The following is a 16,402-nucleotide window of genomic DNA, read 5'->3' on the forward strand; positions in this document are numbered from 1 at the left end:
CAGCCAGACCCTCCCCTGCACTTTCCATGGCTTTATTTCACCTGGCAATAAATTATAATAATGGCATAACCCCTCACCACTCTCAAACTCTCAGGATCTGGTGCATGGTTAGAAATTAATAATGCTTTGGGTTAGAAATTAATAATGCTTTAGGTTAGAAATTAATAATGCTTTGGGTATCGTGCCTTTGTTTCTGCAACTGCTGCTACTGGAAGCTCTCTGTGTGCAGATTTTATTCAAATTCTCCTTTTCTTTTGATGTCTCTGTCAGCATTTGAGGTTGACAGATATTTATCACGGAGTGCTCAGTGCCTGCCCTGCTCTCCCCAGTGCATACCCCATGGCCCTCTTGGTAAATGCTGAACTGGCAGAGATGCTGGCAAGCCTCAGACACACAGAATAATGCCCTAAAGCTTGGGCCATTTTGGTTGAGGTGTTTTTTTTGTTTCTTTGGTTTTTATTTGGTGGCCGTTGGTTTGTTTTTGTGATTTTTGTTTGGTTGGCTTTTGTTTTTTGGGGTTTTTTTCCTTGTTTTTTATTTTGGTTTGATTTTTTTTTATTTATTTGATTTTTTTGTTGTTGTTTTTTGTTTTTATTTTCTCTGCAAAAGGTAAGTGGGTGTTACCCCCCAAAAAATTTCTTTGTGTGGAAGCAGCTTCTGAGTTAGTTCTGACAAACTGAGTTTGATGCTTGGTGAGCATTCAATGATCCATCCTGGAGGCCCTGAGTGAGTCAAAGAAGAAGTTTAATTCATAGTTCTCAGTGTATTTCTCCTGCTGGTAGGTTACTCACTTGAAAAGTGGCCATATTTTACTGTCAGTGCCATTGGAAAAGAAATAGTGCTGGTTTCAGTAGAAATGAGAGAGAAGTGTTACCATAAGACAAATTTTTGACGAGTGTTCTTCTGTTGGTACAGATGGCATCTGTGTATTTTTATCACTATAAATCACTCACAGTTGGAGTCATGCTTAGTCCAATATCTTGCTTTATGTTTATTGACATAATCACAGTTTTAGAGATGATATTAATCACTCAGTTCTTTGGAAACATTTGGATTGGTAGATGAAAAAACATATTTATTTTGAGAAAGCAAATGGTACAATTAATTTTCACATATTTGTACATTTGCAAATAACAAACAAACTGTATTGCAAAGCAGTGAATTAGTGCATTGAAACATTGATTTGTAAGCCTTGTTTTCCTCCTACAACCCACTGCAGGTGTGTGATAAATCAGGATTTCTGCACTACCAGGGGATGCACTGGGGAGAGTTGCCTACATTTAAATGCAAACTGGATTTTTGCAGTTTTCCCCAAAAGTCCCAGCATGCTGGTAAGATTCCTCAAGAAGCCTTGAATTTGTTTTTTATAATGCTATAATTTTTTTTATTCCTGCTGACCACAGCAGCATGAGCTGGTAAAGGTGCTCCCGGCGGGGAGGGGAGGCTGGGAGGGTTACACAGCACCAAACCAATATTTTCCTTCCCTTCTTTTGGGGTTTGTGCTGCCTTGTTTGGCTGGGAGCAGAGCCAGAGCAGTTCCTGGGCACCCCTGGCAGGGTGGGAGCATCTCCAAGGGGGCAGAGCAGAGCCAAGGGCAGCGGGGATTGTGTGGATGGAGCCAGGACATCCCCAGGGATGGGATCCCCATGGCAGGGCTGGGATCCCTGGTTGGATTCTGGGGTGCTGGAAATGTCCCAGCACAGCAGCAGGAATGGGATGGGACTCTCTGGGCTCTGCCCCTGGCCCTGCAGGAGGATGAGGAGGGAGCAGCTCTAAAGCTCCCTCCAGGCTTTGCAAACCTGAAGGAAAGCAAGAGCAATGATTTCTTCATTTTCTCAATGAAAACTATTTCATTTGTGCCCTGCTTTCCAGGCTGTGGGAGGGGAGCTGGCCCCATGCTCAGCAGCTGTGGGGTGATGCCAGCTGGCTGTGCAACCCTGGAGCTGATCAAGATAGACAACTTCTTATTCACAGGTTTTTCACAATTAATGCAGCCTTCCTCTTCTGAACCTCAGCAATTACCCAGCTGAATTAACACTGGAAGAATGGTATTCAAACTATGAATTACTTAAATTCAGCTCAGATGTAGCCAGATAATTTTGCACCAGTAACATTCATTGAAAACTGTAAGAAAATGTGTGTTTCTATAGGCAGACACACCCGACCCAACCAGTTTCAAATTTGTACACACTTGCATTAGCAAATTGAAGCTTGCTTTGCTCAACTGAAGCATGAGTCATAAAGATATCAAAGAAAATAGCATCCAAAATTCCACCTGAAGAGGAACACATAATTAAAAAATTGGTTGACTCAAAGGAGCAGCCGTGTTCATAAGCAGAATTATCTTCAATGACCTTGTCTCTATCTAAATGTGCCTCCACACAAAGGGGCAGCACTCTGTCCCTGGGAGCCCTCCCAGCACATCAGCACAATTATTCCAAGGAGTCAGGAGAGCTCTGGCACTGCTGAGCTGCTGGAATGTGGGAGGTGGGATTGGTCTTTGGTGGGATTTGTCTTTGGTTCTGGTTTTTGTAGCATTTTATCAGCTCTGGTTTAGTGTTGATGACTCTGGGTGGAGCAGGAGGACACGGCATTTGTGATCCTGGTATAAAATCCAATCAGAAATTCTTCCCTGTCTTCACTGGATCTGTGAAATTCAATTGTCACTGTAGAGGAGAAGGGAAAAATTCTTCACTTCTGTTTTTCTGAGGGAATAATTCCATTAATTCCAGGGCATTTGCTCTGTATTTGCTGCCCTGTGACTGAGGTCACCATGTACCCCCCCCAAATCTGGGAGCTCTCAGAAAAGAGCTGTGAGAGGATCATGCTCTGGAGGCTGTGAGGGGGAGAAAGGAATATTGCAGAAAATGATTTGCCTAATCCATTCTATAAATCCATATTCACACATCCATACATTTATATTTAGGTATTTACACATCACAGCAAAAGGGACATCAAAAGTTGCCCAGCTGAAGCTGCTGGGATGAGCTGGAGCAGCTTTGCCTGGAGCCCCTGACGTGAGAAGGGATTGTTCTCTGCAGGGACCTGGAATTCTGCATCAGGGCAGGCAGGAGGTGGAGATGGTTCACCTTGGATAACCTAAAATTCACAACAGAACCAGGGAGAAAAAAGCCTGACCCCAAATAAACACATTTTCCTGTCAGCTGAGAATCTTCACATGATGGTTCTGGCAGACCAGGTAGTGGGGTTTGGTGTAAGAATGGCTTATAATAATTCATATATTGAGGTGTTAATCATGTTTAGAAGAAGCCCAGTAGTAAAACCATGTTTGTAAACAGAAATTCCGGCCATAATTGGGTGTATTTGTAATTAAGTAACATTCTCTAGTGGAAATGACTTGCATCAGAGTTTCTATATTGATTCATATGTCAGTAATATTATATACAAGACAGAGTTCCTTCAAAGGAACACCAGGCAGCTGCAGAAAACCTTAATTTTTAAAAAACAATAAGGTCTACAGTGGAGTTGCTTTCCTGACTAAAACATTGTGTAGCTTTGTGTACCTGCAGGGAGCTGGGGAGGAAGAGCTGGAGCTGTGAGAGCTCAGAACTCAGGTATTTAAGTGCAATTCTTTGGGAATTTCCCTGTGGGAGGTTAAATGTCAGACATGTCTGTAATGCCCTGACAGCCCCAGTGACCTCAGGAAGGTCTTCAGTTCTTTATTTATTTCCTTCTTCCTCTGTGTCAGAGGTACCAGCAGGTGGTAACTTCTTATATAATCTTTAATAACACCATGGTGCAATAGAAAACACAAACACAATGGGAACTCCAAATCAAAATACTGTGGAATTATTTCTTGCTCTTGATTATAACTATAGAGCAACACTAAACCAACACAATAACACTTAATTCACATGTAAAATACAACTGCTGGAGTTACAAATTGGGAATTGTCAGATATGAGAGAGCAGAAGTTGCTTCCCCACGTGTGCAGGAATGCCCTTGGTGAGTTGATAAGGCAGATTGTGCAATTTTCCTATCAAATTTTGTAAGATTGTTGCTGCAAGATTTCTGCCATCTGCACCTCATTTCAGTGAGACCAGCTGTGCTGGGGATCCTTTGGCCACATCCATTTCATAACTGCAAAATTCATCTTTTAGCCTTGGATTTCACTCGAAATTTGTAAAGATAGAAAAAAAATAAAATGGCAAAGAGCACCACAAGTCCCTGTCCTTCTGCACTTTGGATGCAATGGTTTCCATGTCATCTTCTCCCTCTGTTAATGGGAATGAATATCCAAAACACCAGCAGGACCCCTCTGTCTGAGTTGTGGTGCTGGTTAGACAATGGCATTAAGCTAAAGATTAGATAGAGCTGAAGCAAGGTTTTCTAGATCTGTCTCAGACATCACATATGAAAGAGGCATTTAGTAGATAGGATTAAAAGTATTTATAAGTATTAAGATTATTTAAAAATTCTTCCTGATAACTTGCTGCCTTGATGCAGAATGAATGAGCAGAAATTTACTGACATGTATTTACAATTTTTTTGAGAAAATAGTTGTTTAGATGCTTGGTGTCAGAAGAATATAAAATACTGGGTATGAAAGGTACTAAGATCTGTATGTGAAGTACATCAAAGTAACTCAAATAATTAAACCTTGCAGCTCCACTCTTCTGTTTAACTAAAATGTTATTTCTACAAAGATTTTTCCCCCTACAGGTACTAAGACTGTCCTAATTATTTATCTTGACACAGTATTTAGATCAAAACCTGTAACAATCTGTTGTTTGCTGGGATTATAAGCAGATTTTACAGTTTATATTTGTGTACACAGGCTCAGCTGCATGAAGCTCTGTTGGCAGGTGAGGACCATGATTGTTCCTACATCTTCTTTGTGGTTTTTGACAAGTATTTTCAAATGCAAATACTGACATGAACTAACCTTGGCCTAATCTTCATCCTGGTGCCTTGACACCTCTTTTGCTCTGGGGAAAATTTGGTAGTTTTGAATGTTCTTTAACTGGCTTGGAATGTTGTATATTGAAATATTATATATTGGCCATCTCAAAAATGCAGCCTGTGTTCTTTTAGCTTCCCTGGCATAAGCTGCTGAAGAAAGGGAGTTTATCAGATGGAATAGTTAATCCAGGGACTGGCTCATGTGTTTGATAATGCACTGGCTGTGGACAGGTTGCAGCTTGCCTGTAATTATAGATCATATAAACACATTACAGCAGGAGTTTCTATAGGCACAGTTCCAGGAACAATCTGGGCTTGTTCTAAATAACAAATATAGCACCAGTGCAAAGTGTGGGAATGGGCACATAACATCCATAAGAATGCTCCTGCTGGTTGGACTCCCAGTTGGCTGCCATGAACATGAGAACACAAGAAAAAAATCAGTTAATTGGGGAGTGTTAGGAAGCAGCTGGATGTAATTGTTTGGCCAAATGAGTAGTCATGATGGTATGACCAAGTTCACAAGAAAATTCCTTACTGTCACTGTTTGGCACAAATATGTGATATACAGGGAGGTTAATTGGCTGTTCTTTAAAATAATTGAAAAAAAACCCATCTTTTTTGTGTGTGTGGAGGCACCTCCTTGCTCCCAGGCAGTGCTCCTGAGGGGACATGGGTGGAATGTTTGCAGAACATGCAGGAGCATTTTTGGGTGGCTCCATGGACCAGGTGGGAGATGCCTGTGGCTCCTCGTGACTGCATTCCTCCCTTTGTCCCAGGGGGAATTCTCTCCCTGCCAGGGAGGCTCAGGAATCCAGGCTCTGGCTGGCACTGTGTGCCTGCATTCAAGAGTGATGATTCCTCCTCATTCTCCTTCTCCACTCCCGTTTTCATCCTTCTGGAACACAACGGGCGCCTTCCTTTTCCAGGAGCTCCTCGTTCTCCCAGCCTGCAACGAGAACCTCGCTGGTGGCTTTGGTGCCTCTTGGAAGTGGCTCACCCAAAACCAAACAGGCAAAACCTCACAGCAGAAGAAATGTGCTGCAAATAACCAACTGAAAGAATTGCTTGAGCTGTAAGAACTGGAATGCACAAGGAAAAGGTACAAAACTTGCAGGAAGGGACTCAGGTCCATGGACTCATCCTTTATTTTTCACCCTAAATATTTCAAAATGTGCACTTTTTCTATTTTTTTGTTGTTGTTGTTGTTGTTTTTTGTGGTTTTTTAGTTGTGTTTTGTTTTTTTGGTTTTTTTTTGTTTTTTTTTTTTTTGTGGGATTTTTGTTTTAGATCTTTTGACATTTCTGTCGTATTTCATTTTTTCCACGTTTTCTCCCAAGGCCTGGAGGATAAGGTTTAAAAAACCCATTTATTGAAGGACAGTTCATGCATTCATGTGCAACAGAAGAAAGGAATGGATGAATCCAATCCAGTTCCTTACGTGGGAAAGGAAAGTGGTGTAAAAATCAGAGAATGAAAGTCAAGAATCTTATTTGGGGTCTGCAGCTGCAATATTATTTATGCCCTGTGATCAATAATTTGCCAACCCTTTACTTGGCCTGCCCCCTATGATATTGTGCAAAATGACAATTTTTCATTAATATGCCCTGACTAAAAAGAAAAAAAAATAATTTCACATCCTTATAGGGCTAAATAGGTCCAATATAATGGCAGAGGATAGCTGTTGTTTCATTTGGTGAGTAGGAACCGTGGGATTCTTTGCAAAAATTCTCATTAAAGAATTAAATTTATCAGGATACATTCCAAGAAAGTATTTTGGACAGTACTGACACTCTGGAATGAATTGTCTGTCAGAACTTTTAGAGATACTGAGCATGGGATCTCAGCTTGTTCTCATAATAACTTTGGTGATGATGCTTATCACTCTTATAACTATTATTATTTTTATATAGCTGATTAAATGTCATAACACTTGGCAATAAATGTCCTATTTAATTACAATAGAGGGACAGCTGTGAGGTGTAGTGATGAGTGGCCTTTATTTCACCACCTTTGAAGTTTAACTCCACCCTACAAAGCACCTTATTCCTGAATTATACCCATCATTCTCTCTCTAAATCCTTGCACAAGACTGAAGATTGTTGCCATCAACTCAAAACAACACGAAGGTAACAAACCCAAATTTTCTGGGTCCGAGCCACTGTGAAGTTGCCTTGTCACTTATCTTTCCCAATGCACTGGGCTCAGATGATTCTGAAATTCATCTCTGCTCTTGTCTGGAAAGAAAAGCTGCACAGCTTGGTCCATTCTGTTGTTCTAGTGCTACCAGACTATAAACATTTGAATTATTAAGTGAAATTGCATGCAAATATTTTATTAAAAATAGCCATATCACTTATGAGAAATGTTATTTTATTTTGTAAATGCTTTCCCCTATAAATGCCTTTCTGGTAATTTCTGCCAGCTCACTCACTTTCCCTTTGTATTCTGTTCAGTCATTGGCTCCATGAGGATTGACAAAGCTACTCCAAAGTCAAGATTTCTTTTCAAATGTTTGTTCATATTTTAAGAATCCCAGAACCAGGCAACTTCCAGCAATTACAACAAAAAATCAATCTCGGTGAGAGAAGTAAGGTACAGGACATAAATCGTAATTAATGACTGGGAAAATTTAGGGGAAAAGTTGAAGATTCTCAACATTATATTTAATTGTTTGTCTACAAATACCACACAGAGTAAAATCTGCCACCATTGCAATGATGCTGTGGGTTTGAGTTACAATGCAGGATTATTACACACACAGATTCGAGGTAATCAGCTCTGTGTCCTGCAACAGAATCCTGAAATAATTATAAAAGTAATTATGACAATTCATTTGCAGAGAAGCTGTGGCTGCCCCTGGATCCCTGGAATGCCCCAGGCCAGGCTGGACAGGGCTTGGAGCAGCCTGGGACAGTGGAAATGTCCCTGCCCATGGCAGGGGTGGCACTGGATGGGCTTTAGGGTGCCTCCAACCCAAACCATCCTGGGATGCTCGGTCTGAACTGAAATGTCCTGCTCTTTCCCATGTTCAGACTCAAGCTGGGTAATTCTCTGTTTTAATGTGCTGAGGCTCCTGCTGGCTCCTGGTTTGACATTCTCAGTGCTCCAGGAAGGGAAGATGCAGGGAACCAGATCACCTGGCCTGCAATCAGCTCCCAAACTCCCTGCCTGGCCTGAGGGCACCTTGTGACTCCTTGGCCAAACCCAAACACCTTCCAGGCTAAGTGAAGAGATTTGGGGATGCTTTGGAGCAGTTTTGCAAGCCCTGAGTAATTCTAACTGTGTGTGTTTGGTTTGCCCACAGAGGGAGAGCCTGCCAAGAGAGCAGATTTCTCCTTCTGTCAGGTATTTCCAGAGAGTCTCTTTTGCTTTGAGTTTTTTTCAGTGGAAATGTCTTTGAGATTATTAAATGTGATATCTTACAGTCTTTAGCCTGTGAAAGGAAATAGCATTTTCCCCTCTGCTCACCACAAGCAGCTCTAGAAATAATGGTCTTGAGAGGCAGCAAGGGAAATTTAAAGATAATCTCAAGGAAACAACAGATAATCTCAACTGATAACAACAGTTAAGGCAGGGAGTGGATTGCCTACAGAGGTTCTGCTGTTGCCAGAAAGGGATTGACAAACTTGAGGATGCATTTAGGAGCAGCTGATCCCTCAAGATCCTTCCACCTTGCACTGTGAATTAATCAGGAACAGAAATGAAAAGTGCCTTGTTCCTTTTCAGCCTCAGAGGTTCCTTTCCTTCTCAAGGCAGGAGTTATGACCCTGACTTGCTTCTACTCTCTTGGTTTGTTGGTTTATTACAGTTCAGTTTGTGTGGCTTGGAAAAGCAGATTTAGCAATTGTACATGGCAGAGATTGTTGTGGTGTTTGTAGTTCTTTCTCTTTTGCTTTTTCCCAAGACTGACAAAGAATCTTTACAATAAAAATGAAATTATAACAGTCATTCTTACAGGCTTGAGCTGTCACATCCATAAAAATACACCAACAAATATAAGTCCACACAGAAATGTTAAAGGACAAAGAAGACATCAGGATGTTGGTGGAAAAAAAAACCCAAACTGTTGTCTCTAATACTGCATTTAAATAACTGTCGTAGGCAAATTCAGAGTTTGTCATTTCAACTAAGAAATTCCAATTGGTGAAGCCAGGAGAGTTTTTCCAAGTGGAAAGGTGTTTAATTCTCTGGGATGGGGAATGATGGTTAAGCTCATTTGACAGAGAGCTCTCTCGTGTTTGAATCTGAGAATGAAATTCTTCGCACGTGTTTGTGCATTGGGTGAAATCAGAGGTCTTTGTACTGTGTTTACTGAACAGCTTTTATGAGATATAAATACCAGCACATTCTGGTGGGTTTCTAACAAACAGAATGGTCTGCTCAGTCCCAATATGGTCCTGTGTTAGAGCAGATTGGATGGTACCCTTCGACGATGGGAAATGCATTTCAATTCCATCCAATGGCATGTATGGCTTATAAATTTAGAGAGGCTGTGGGTGTAGAGGAGCTGATTGTATAGCATTATTCATTACGTGCCTCAGATCAAGTTTTGGCTCCTATTCTGTTCAATGATTGCACATTAGCATTCTTCTTGATCTTTGGTGCGTGACGCTTCCTGCAGAACTGGTTTGAGCCTGTCCTCCTGCTTGAAGAATATTCTTTCTTCTGCTCCTGTCATTAGAAAAACTTATTATTGATAGTTGATGATTTTCCAGAACTCTTCCCAGTTCCTAAAGCTACAGGCTGGATACTCCCAGCCCAGCCATGTCTGTGGAGCAGCACTGATGGGTGCCAGGATGAGGGGTGCTGGATCATTTAGGAAAAGCTCCTGGGCTCACCTTCGACTCTGGCCACAGGTAGAAGGTTCTCCTGTGTCTTCCTGACTGATCACTTGGGTTGGCAGCTGACTTGCAATTAAAATAATGAGGTAATTATTGAGTCCTGGGAGTGATAGTCTAAATTGCACTGACCACAGAATTAGCAGTTTGTGAATTAGTAGCTTGTGAGGAACAGAGTTGTCTCTCTTCACTCTCACTGTCTGTAAAGCACATGCCTCTTTCACACTGAGTTTATTTTAGCCCCATGCTCTGTGGTGTAAAATGCTTTGTGGATAATCTTCCTTAGAGACAGAGAAATTGGGCTGCAGGGAACAGAGGAACATCTTTTCTGATGCAGTTATATGGTTGTTTACTACTATTATTATTATTATTATTATTATTATTATTATTATTATTATTATTACTATACTACAAGATTTTTACCAATAGCTTAAGAGCTGATAAGTGAACAAAGCCAGGTATGGCACAGACCATCCCCAAGGGCAGACACAGTGTCTGAAACACGCCACCTCTTATTTACCCTTCTGGTTTTAACTTAGAAAAAGAATTCCAATATTTTTACCTTAAAATAACACGTCCTGTTTTTCAGGTGGTCTGGAAGCATGGAAGAGCAGTGCCTGCCTTGCACAGGAGGCAAACACATCCCAAGTTGATTATCTACAGCCATGTCTCAAGTAAGGACCATTCTCACTTCCAGTTATTCCCAATTTAAGGATTCTATGCAAACAGGGCAGTCCTAAAACAGCCTCCTTTAGCTGCAGGTTTTTAAGCCTTTCTTAATTTGCTTTAAAGCCTGAACCTGTTTATGGCTGAAGATCCTACTTGTTCCCTGGTCCAAGAGCAGCCCAGAGCAGGGAGGTGGGTGCTGATGAATATTCTGAGGTGTTTCTGTGGTTTGTGAGGGTCAGGGACTGAAGTGACTCCATTCTGGTGCAGACCTTGCTGCAAATTTCAGCTTTCAACCATGCAGGGGTCGGGGGACACCTCCTCAACTTTTCAGCACTGCTCCAAACACCAGGATGGGGAGAACACAGGTCTGACATCTCATGAGAAGCAGCCTAACTCCTGGCTAATAACAAAATAATTTATCTCAAGATAAACTGAGATGGAAAATGTGAATTTCTGAACACAAAGCGTGCTTCAGGCGGAATGGAGCTGATGCTTCACAACAAGCTCCAGAAGGTGCTGATGCCTGAGCAGTTTGGAGGAAGGGTTTTTGATTTTCCATTGTTTCAGGACAAAAGAAACTGAGAGTTAAAGCAGATTCTTTAGAACTGAACCAATGCAGCAATAGCCCATCAGGCACAGAGAGGATTCTTTAATGTCTCTGTGGTGGTGAGCTGCCTTTTTAGCCTGTGTGTACCTGACAAATTATGCAAGTGAAAGCTTTTTTTGACAAATATAATAATTCACAGATAAAAACAGTAAAAGAGTAGGAAATAGAGTAATAGTAAAAGAACAATTATGTGTGAACCAGACAGCAGAAAGCAGAGAAGGAAAGCTGAAGTATTACAGTGTGTGCATGAGGTAATGTAGAAAACACAATCTGGTGGCATCTTAGTGAAATGGAAAAAAGTGTAAGAAAAAGCAAATAATGTGATACAAAGATAAAAGCAGCAGCTAATGTGGATTGCAATAGTACATGGAGTGTTATGATTGTGCACATGTGGACTCACATAGCTGGGTAAATCATCAGCAGTCCCAAACAGGGATCCCCTTCCTAGTGCTGCAGCCAATGCCCAGGGATGACTGAAACCCTCATTTGCTCATTTGCTAAGCTCTGTAAATGAGGAAACAGGAGGCAATTAGTGAAAGCCAAGACTCTTTAATCTCTCACTGCTCCATGGACTTTGTTCTTGCTCTGGAGCTTTATACAGACGGTGTGAGTGTAAAGACCTACCTGGGAGGAAGGTGCAAAGTATAAATAACCCTGTTCATTATAAACCAGTAACCCTCCATATCCATGGGGTGTTTTAAAACATCATTTACATCCCAACTGCATGTGGCTGTCTGATCCAGCAGGGAATTTACAGCAGCTGAGGAAAGAGTAATCTGATGGAGTGGTTAAGGAAGTGCTTTGAGTCAGTGGCAATAATCCCCAAAATGCTGAGCTGTGTGTTACCCCCCTGTGCACCAAAATTCTTCCTGAAGTGTTAATCAGGGTGAGATACAGAAGGAAAAAACTTTTTTCTTAAAACTTTTGTGCTTCCTCAGACTGGGTGCATTTTGCTGGCTCCAGGCAGTGACTGGTTTTGCCAGCAGCATTGTACAGGGTTAGCTTTACTGGGGTACAATTAATTCTTTTATTCTAGTTTGGGGGCAAAACTGGCAGAGTAAAGCAAGTCAGGGACTAGACAGAGGAGCTGTGTCAAAATAAAAATTCCTTCCTCAAAAAATCCAGCAGTTGTGGGTTTAAACTGCAGCTATTCTAATTGTGAAATCAAAAACAAAATCAAAATACACATTTGACTGGAATGTTTGGATTTTGACTCTTTTCCAACTCGAAACACAAATAAAGAGGAGTTATAAAATTAAGTGCAACAGCACACGCTGTCCCTATCAGCACAAGGATCTCACTTTTGGAAGCATAAGTTAGAACTTGTCAGGTGGCTTGTGGGCTTAACAAAAAAATCCAAACCACCAAAAATCATACAACACAATCAGGAAACCAGATATTCATCACTTCACATACGGCTCCTATCTGAATTCTTTCTTGTGCTAAAAGGTTTTATAAGATAACGAGAACTTTTATGCTCAAATGGGTGATAAAAGCCATAAAGCCTCCCAGAAAATGGAAGTTCTCATAAACAAAACACCAAGTCCCATTTACAGAACTGTTTCATGTTTGCACTGCCAAGTTGCTGATGGTGCATAAAGTTGTTCTCTTAATAATGAGTTGGGTAGAGGAACGCCCAGCATCCCAAAATGTGTTACCTCCTCAGAGATCTGCATTTTAATCAGCTGATGAAACAGATGTGGGAGGATTGTCAGGAGCTCTGGTTCTGAAATCCCAGAGAAGCAGCTATAGATTTTATAAATTTTTATAGGAAAACAAAAATCAAGTTAGTTTCTTGCTTTCTACCTGCCTGGTAATAAACAGGTCAGAAATTGAAGCTTTCTCAGAAGTGGGAAGGGCTCAGAATGAATAATTTTTTCAAAGATAAATTCTGCACAATGTTTTACCTCAGCAAAACCAAAAGTCTGCTAAATGCATCCATAACCTGGAAATTTTTCTGTGTTGCATTAAGACAAACAGCATAAACTCTGTACTCACAGGAAATTGAAATTTCGGGTGTAAATTATAGGAAGTTATCAAAACTTAGGTCACACCAAGAGAGAGAAACTGTGGAAAAACCCCTAAATTTCATGACAGAAAGATATATACTATAACATATACTATGTATAGCCAAATAATGTGATGTAGAAGAGAAGCTCTGTAGGTCCCAGCATGGCACAAGGCATTTCAGTCAGCCTCTGGCTGCCACAACAGCAGCAGTGATAATGTGTAAGTAAAATCTAGTTGTTACTAATGATGTAGAAGTAGAATCAGGTTAAAATATCTCTATTCCAGTTTCTATGCCCAGATTCGTCAGATATTCAGCTATTTTGTTCCTGTGATGCACATTGACCAAAGAACTGTTCAATGCACTTGTTATTTAAAATTCCCATCATCCTTCATCCTCAGAAATTTCACAGCAGTTGAATGATGGAAATGATGATGCATCAGAAATTAAGTATATCTTAAGGCATTCTTTCATCTTGAGAGGTTTCTGGGTAGAAAAACAGTCTCTAAAATCTATAGTAGATTTTATTTATGGATGTTAAGAACTTACTCCTTCACTTTTAATAGTTTTATATTCCAAATACTTTTCTCTTCTACTTGCTTAATGATTTCACGTTTTCTTTAAAGACAGACCAGCTGTTTCTGAAACACCTTTTTAGTCATGTACAAGTAACAGCAAAGATAAACCCCCACATCCCTGCATTGTTCTCCCCAAAACCACCAGGTACCAACACTTACTTTAATGTGCCACAAGCACAGCTCTTTATCCCCTTTAATAAGGAGCTCTGTTCCTCAGGCAGTCCGTCTTGCACAGGGAAATGCAAATTGTTGCTTTGGAATTGAACAGGTTTCCTGCTCTTTGGTCATAATGAATGTAATATCTTTCCTTGGCACGGAGCTGAGCAGTGTTTAACTCCCAGATCAGCTCTCCCTGTGTTCCACATGTCTGCAGGCCCTCTCCTTTGTCAGTTCCCTTCCCCTCAACTGGAAATTTCAGCTGGCAGCCAAACACAGATACCACTGCTGGGGCTCACAGGACTTTTGCAGTGTCAGGATAAAGTTTAGCATCATGTTTTTATTTTCTACTAAGCCTTAAAGTGTTATGTTTATCATGCAATGTTATGTTCTAAGGGGTTTTTTTTGCAATTGATATTTGGCAAATAATAACTGGCAGTGTTTCATTCGGCTGAGGCATTTACTCCTTAGCATGCTGAAAAAAGGTCTCTAATGGGTAGCAGGAAAGTTGTTCAATGAGGGGTTTTTTTTTTGCTTGATCACCAATCTTCTGTATGGCATTAATTATCTGAAACAAAGTAAAGTGACTGTTAAATACCCTCAATGATTCAAACAGGAAAATGGGCACAACAAAGGAGTGACTTCTGCTTCAGGGTAATGAAACTGAATTGTTTCATTTCACACCGTGAAATACAATCTTTTGAGTAGCTGAAAATACTGAGAGCCATCACAAACCCAGTGTCTTTATAAAACAATGTCATTTATTCTGTTTTGGTACTTTATGTACTGCTGTTATACTCTAATACAAAGATGATTTTTCCTCTCTGGTGGCACAGCAAAACTAGAAGTGTATTTCCATGCTCCTTGACAAATTTAGATTATAAATCATCCCAGCTACTAATCAATAAATGCAATTTTTAAATCTTGATTTTTTTTCATATTCCAAGGATTTCCATTTATTTTTGAAGTGTATAAACTACAATTGATATCATAATTTATTATAAGGAACATATTAATGGGATAAGAGAGTTTTCCTTCACTCTTTATGGTCTGATCATGAGCTAGTGCCAGCAAGGTATGAGTCTTTAAACCATACCCTAAACTCTGTTCGACCCTTTCTGTTCACTGAATTTTCTTACCACTGAATATAAAAGGAGAATTATAATTCCAAAATCACTCAAGAAGCATTTCAGATCCAACCCTGCTAGTCATGCATAGCAAGGCACCTTGTTAAAACACATTTCTGAATGCAATATAAAATGAAACAGCTGGCAAAAAGTCATTGTGGGTGAGCACACAGAAATGTTGTAGGGCACAGTGGGAATGATGGGCTCTGAGCAGCCCCTGCTGCTCCACTGTGGGGCTGGAGTGCTGTCCTGAACAACTCAAGGAATTTCACCTCGTGTGCTTTTTTGTTTTCTTCCTGTGGGAAGCAGAGCCACGAACCACAAGGGCAGAGGGTCAGGCAGCCCCAAACCCAGCTGCCATCCTTGCTCTCAGCATTCTGTGTCCCAAAATTGCCGTGGGGAGGAGGCAGATGGGTCAGGCAGCCCCAAACCCCAGCTGCCATCCTTGCTCTCAGCATTCTGTGCCCCAAAACTGCACAAACTGGAGAGGAGGCAGATGGGGCTGCAGGTGCTGCAGAGCCAGCTCTCCAGCACTCCTTGGGTGCTCCCCAGCCAGACCTTTGCTCAGTGGTCACCTGTTGTTTCCCATCCCCATTCAGCTCCTGCTGAAATCCCCTCAGCCCCAGCCTGGGCCCCAGAGAGCAGAACCTGCTGGTGCCAGGCATGGCCACAAAACCTGGCCTGCATCAAGTGGGCTCTGACCATCCCGAGTCATTTCTGCTACAAACACACCCAGAAATGAGCTCAGTTTGCCAGTGATGTACTTGTGACTTCAACAGCCAGTCCTAGACATCTGTTCTCTTGTCTGAAAATGCCTCATCTTCATGGCAATCCCTGGTGCTTTAGCTGGTCCAAAGCAGAGCCCTGCAGCCAGGCTGTGCCAGCCTTTGGAACGAGGACAGGGACACCTTGCTTTGATTCCCTCTACCAGGTGCTGTCCCACCATCAGCACAGCCTGACCCTGAGGGTAACAGGAACAAAGTGGGACACTGGGATGAATGGATCAGGTAATTTGGGATGGAGTGGGGACACTGGGCTGTGTGGATTGGGTCATTTGGGATGCAGTGGGGGCACTGGGCTCTCTCTGCAGACTGGCACCTTCCACCAAACCTCAGGTGCAGGATGGCTCTGCCTTCAAAGGGAGGATAACACAAACAAAGCCTCTGCTCACCAGCTGGTTCTGACTTCACTTCCAGCTCTAAAGCCTTCCTCCAGCTGAAAGCAGATTTTTATCTGCCTTATCAAGCTGCTTACGGGGTGCTGCTGCCTGCCAGGCTTCGTAACCCTCTGTGCCTCGGTCCTTCAGAGAGCTTCCCAACCCCATAAATAAGGTAAGTATAAATGTTGTAAACACTGTTCCTGATCGTGGTGTTCCCATGGGAGTATTTTTCTATTTTATATCAAAGCAGTTCTGTTCCTTGTAGCCCCAGCTGTCACAGCCAGAATTCCACAGCAGGTAACACCCTGCACAGCACAGTGCAGCACCATCCCAG

Source organism: Melospiza georgiana, chromosome 12, assembly GCF_028018845.1.
Source record: "Melospiza georgiana isolate bMelGeo1 chromosome 12, bMelGeo1.pri, whole genome shotgun sequence".
NCBI classification, from domain to species: domain Eukaryota; kingdom Metazoa; phylum Chordata; class Aves; order Passeriformes; family Passerellidae; genus Melospiza; species Melospiza georgiana.